Here is a 5,653-nt window from a genome sequence, read left to right as displayed (position 1 = left end):
CCATGCGAACATCCAAATAAAATAGCAGCTAAATACCAAATGTTGATTTTAAAAAAAATTTCTTATGACAGCATAGCCCTTACAAACAGGAGCCTTCAGAGGGTAAACTGCTTCAGGTCACAGATAGCAGAATTAAAAAAAAACATTACCAGGACAGGCTGAAAATTTGCTAACTTGATTAGTCCTGAGCTTTGTTTTTGCTTCTGGTGAAACTTCATTGAAAAGGGTACCGTATCGCAAGACACAGAAGTTATGGGGCAAAATTGAACCTTTCTTTTGTTAAACAGGCACTTAGTCTGGAATTTTACCACCGTGCCCACCACAGGAATCGAACAGGCGACAGGCGGAACATGGAAAGGTCCGTTGACCTCAGGCGAGAATTTACGGTTTCGGGATGAGCGAGGCCGAAAAACCCCGCCCTTGATATATTTTTGCAATTTACAGCATTCCCAATGCAGAGAACAAAAAACAGAAAATGCTGGAGAAACTCGGCAGGTCTGACAGCATCAGCGGAGAGGGGACAGAACCAACGGATCCTATTTTACCATTTAGATTCAAAGTGCTGGGCGGGCTTGAAACTGGGAGTGTTTCAGATCCAACTTTTAGACCCGTTCTGAGACCCATACATGTTCTGCCTGTAAAAATATCAGCAATTCTGAATTGCGCTGCGCAACCCTGTGGGCAGGGCTTAATGCACAAGAAACCCTGTAGCACCGATCAGCGCTTCCAACTGCACATGCGTAGAAAAAGAAATGATAGAATACTGTTCCCCTGCCACAGCCTCCCAGGCCAGATAATGCCTCACTTTGGTCCCTACAGACATTGTCCCACCCCCCCAACATTACTGATCCCCTTATTCTCCCACCAACCCCCCCTCCACCCAGACCAATCGCGGGTCCCTCGCACTTTTCCCTCCACTGATCTCAGGCAGGGTGACAGCAGACCCTTCTTCCCCCTCACTGATCTCAGACAGAATGGCAGCAGACTCCCCTTCCCCCCCCACTGATCTTAGGCAGGGTAACAGCGGACGCCCCTTCCCCCCTTACTGATCTGAGGCAGAGTGGCAAGGGACCCTCCCTTCCCCCCATTGATCTCAGGCAGTGTGGCAGCGGACCCTCCTTCTACCCCCGCCCCCACCACCCCACCATCTCAAGCAGAGAGCCATTGGATGCTGGGCACCTACCTACTCACTAATTGGAGCGCCTGAATCAGACTTTTGTGGACGATGTCGATCAGGCGCTGATTTTGGATGGTCAGTGATAAAGGGGCTAGTTCTGGTAAGATTGGGTGTGCAGCCCATTAAGTCAATTGAAATACATACAAATGCATTTAAATGGCTGTCCCGTCCATTTCAGGTGCAGTCCCGATTGTGGCCATTTTCGGGCATTGGTAAAGGGGGAATGGGCGTGGAGGTGTGGATCGGGCTACTCACCTCACGCCCAACTTTACCAAGAAAACGGGCACAACTTGATGGTAAAATTGGGCATAACATTTTGGGTCTGGGATGACCCTTCACCAGAACTGAAAAAACAAACTGTGCAGATGGACCAAAATCAGACAGCCCGAAATCCTAAACCAAATCATTGGAAGTCTACCCCAGAAGATGATTGAATTACTCAAAAGTTTCTCGAGGATAAAAGCCAACCTTCAACTGCAAGGCCAAATCAAAGTTTGAAGTATGTAAACTCAGCAGAGTGAAATATGAGGTAATAACCCTGGTAATATCTAAAACATACTCTATTTAAAACAGGGAAGATGATCCCCTCTCTTAACCAAGTCCACCGAGAACGTAGACACAGCAACACTGTTGTCACCCCTGGCCAGTCTGCATTTCCTCTCGGTTTTACTTCTTTCGATTGACGTGGAAGCCATTCACTGCATCTTTTCTCAAACAGGAAGTCACACCTGCTGTTTCTGTCTGCTGCGGCTGATACAGGAGCACGAACCCCCTGCTGTTATGAGCTCCACATTTTCACAACTCAGCCTAAACTCTCTAATAAGAAACATCTGCATCCCCGTTCTTGCCAACAGCAAAGTTCACACATTTTTAACTCAAAACATTTCCAAGAATAGCTCCAAGAATTTAAGCGCAAGATTAACAATAATGGGATCGAGTCATGTGGAATTGAATTACTCCAAATCCAGAAATGACATGACCACCGGAAAAAAATTATTGCATAATATAGTGTGCTTTTTAGTGCACTACTGTATTAGCGTTTCATGGCTACTCATGCAGTAGCATTCAATTCAATTCCTTCCCCATCTCTGGGTCATCTACATATTGCAAAAACAAGATAAGTATTTAGTAGATTGAATTGTGTGGAAGGGTTTGAGAGAATTTCTAAGCTCACTGCAACTGACTGCAGGCAAGGTGAGAGAGTGGAACTACAGCTGAAGCCATGAACTGGGAAAATTAGGCGGGGTGTTTGAGAAAGGTTTTGGGTGGAGACGAGAACAAACAACGAAAATGAGCCGAGTCAGGGAGATCTTATAGAAATATGTAAGATTGTGAAGGGAGTAGATAAGATAGAAGCAGGGAAGCTGTTTCCACTGGCAGGTGAAATTAGAACGAGGGAGCATGGCCTCAAACTAAGGGGAAGCTGATTTAGGACTGAGTTGAGGAGGAATTTCTTCACACAAAGAACAAAGAACAAAAACAGCCCTGGAAACAGGCCCTTCGGCCCAACGAGCCCATGCCACCATTTTAACATTACCAGTCCCCCCTCCACCCATGACCCTTATCTATGCTTATGGCATTCCACATTGAGGGAAAACTAATTTAGGGACAATCAGCCTAATAGCACATCTTTGGGGTGTGGGAGGGAACCGGAGCACCCGGAGAAAACCTACACAAGCACGGGGAGAATGCACAAACTCCCACAGACACTGGCCCAAATCCATGTGTCTGCACAGCAAACAGTGATAGTCACTGAGCTGGCGTGTTGCCCAGCATCTGGTCCAGTTTAAGCGTACACTAACGACATGAAGTACTAGGTTATTCTTGAACATCCAAGAGCAGCCCTTGTACGACCCATCGCGTGTATGCCCCTCGTTGGACAACAAAGCGGACTGACTTAAAACCTGTGAAGTAAAAGAGAAAAACATTAGTATCATTCCACATCCTTATACATTGCCAGGGAGGTCCCAATGCTAAAGGGTTGTGAATCTGTGAAATTCCCTGCCCAGTGAAGCAGTTGAATTTTTTTAAGGCAAGGATAGATCAATTTTTGAACAGTAAAGGAATTAAGGATTATGGTGAGCCGGAAGATAAGTGGAGCTGAGTCCACAAAAAGATCAACCATGATCTTATTAAATGGCGGAGCAGGCTTATGGGGCTAGATGGCCTACTCCTGATCCTAGTTCTATGTTCTAGGTGATCGATGTTTCGGTGGGGGAGCATTTTGGGCTTAGCAACCATAATTCCATAAGATTTTGGGGAGTCATGAATAAGGGCAACAGTGGCCCTTGGATGAAGGTGCTTAATTGGGTGAGTGCCAAATATATCCAAATTAGACAGGAACTGGGGAATGTGGATTGGGAGTGACTATTAGAGGGCAAATCCATGTCTGGCATGTAGAAGGCTTTGAAAGGTCTGTTGATTGAAGAGGAAGACATGCATATCCCCACAAAAATGAAGGATGGAAATGGCAGGATTTGAGAACCATGGATGACAAGGGAAATTGTAAGTTTAGTCAAAAGGAAAAGGGAGGCATGCAATAGATTTAGGCAATAAAAACTGACAAAGCTCTTGAGGAGTATATTAAAGTAAGAAAGAACTTAAACGCAGAATTGGGAGGGCTGAAAAGAGCCATGAAATGTCTTTAGCAAACAGGGTCAAGAAGAATCCCAAGGCTTTTTATGCTTATATCTAGAGCAAGAGGGTAGCAAGAGAAAGAGTAGGCCCGCTCAATAACAATGGAGGGCAGTTATGTATGGAGTCACAGGAGGTGGGTGAGATCCTTAACGAGTACATTGATATTCACCAAAGAGAAGGACGTGATGGATGTCAAGGATATGTGTGAATACTTTAGAAAATGTCAATATGTTGAAGGACAAAGTGTTGGGTATCCAAAATTGCATAAAGTTAGACATATCCCCAGGGCTGAAAGGGATCTAGCCAAGGTTATTGCAGGAGGCAAGGTAAGAAATAGCTGAGGCCTTAACAGATATTTTCACATCCTCTATGACCACAGTGATGTTCCAGGGAACTGGAGAGTAGCCAATGTTGTTCCATTGTATAAGAAAGGAAGCAGGGATAATCCAGGACATTATAGGCCAGTGCACCTGACACCAGTGGTGGAGAAGATACTGAGGGACAGGACATATGCACATTTGGAAGAAAACAAACTGACTAATGACAGACAGCATGGTTTTGTATGGGGTAGGTCATGCCTCACCGACTTGATTGAGTTTTTTGAAGAGATGACAAAGATAAGTGATGAGGGGAGGGCTGTGAGCACCGTTTATATGGGGGGGTGGTGGGGAGGGGGCGGAAATTCTCTCATCCCACCCGCCATGGGAATCATAGCAAGCAGAAGCAGACCACGCAAAGGTCTATTGACTTCAGACAGGATTCTCCAGTTTTGGGATGAATATGATCAGAGAATCCCACCCATGGATTTTCATAAGGCATTTGACAAGGTCCCACATGGCTGACTGTGGTTCAAATCACATAGTCTTCAAGGTGGTTTGGCTGGATGGATACTGATGAATCTAGCAGGGGCAACACAGCGATGAAGCTGATTGGCTGTTGCAAGGAAGATTTGCATAGGCACAGTCACTGCTTCCAGAGAGTGGACCTCTGGAAGACACCCCTTTGTGTTCAAGTGAAGGCAAGCATCCAGCAGGGGCAGCGGAGTAGCGACGCTGATTGGCTGTTGGGGGGATGATTTGCATAAGCACGGTCACTGCTTTCAGAAAATGGACCTCTGGAAGACACCCTCCGTGTTTGAGTGACAGCAAGTAGATGCTGAAGGAGATACTGACCACAATAATTGCAATGAAACATTGCGGAGACAGGCCAAGGGCCCAGGAACTGCAGAATACCCTCGGCCTGCGTAACTGTGTGCCAATCTGAGAAATAACGGCACGCAGTAAATTTTGAGGCATGTATATAATTTTAAGTTTTGAAATGTTGTGACTGTATAGAATTGTAAAAAAGTTTTAATTCTGCACTGTTTGCAATTCATAGACATGTAGATTTTCAATGGTTTATTTGAGATTTTTATGAATAAAGTATATTTTTGGAAAAAATAAAGAAACATCGCTTCTCGGCCTTTTGGCTAAGATCAAGTGTAGTATCGACATGCTGTACTTGGTTGAAGTCATTAGGTTACATTTCATTTGAAGCAATTTTTTAAAACGGCATCTTGGCCTTTTGGCTAGGATGCAGATGAGGTTAAGCCTTGGAGGAGGGGCTACACCTGCTCCAACCAGCTTGGATCATGTAGATCAAGCCCAGGACAGGAGGTGAGAGCCCTGTCTTGTCGGCTTGGATCGGGAGTGTCCCGGCGTGTTGGGAGTCTGAATTGGATTTGATTTGATTGGATTGAATTGGAAAAAAGTTTATATAAAAAAAATCATTTGTATGAATGTTTGCTGGTCTTGATTATGTGAAATAATGATCACCTTGTCCTGTACTAAATCTTAGGGC

At 45.0% G+C, this 5,653-nt stretch overlaps 1 non-coding gene across 1 annotated transcript; it reads left to right on the top strand.

The window, feature by feature from the left end:
• Positions 1 to 5,262: 5,262 nt before the first annotated feature.
• Positions 5,263 to 5,448, top strand: LOC145358449 (U2 spliceosomal RNA). The gene has a single exon (XR_013889473.1). It is a non-coding gene; the product is annotated as a U2 spliceosomal RNA (small nuclear RNA).
• Positions 5,449 to 5,653: the final 205 nt, after the last annotated feature.

Source organism: Carcharhinus amblyrhynchos, chromosome 25 (genome assembly GCF_965287045.1).
Source record: "Carcharhinus amblyrhynchos chromosome 25, sCarAmb.v2.hapA, whole genome shotgun sequence".
Lineage (NCBI taxonomy): Eukaryota > Metazoa > Chordata > Chondrichthyes > Carcharhiniformes > Carcharhinidae > Carcharhinus > Carcharhinus amblyrhynchos.
This window is presented reverse-complemented; position numbering and strand designations above follow the sequence as displayed.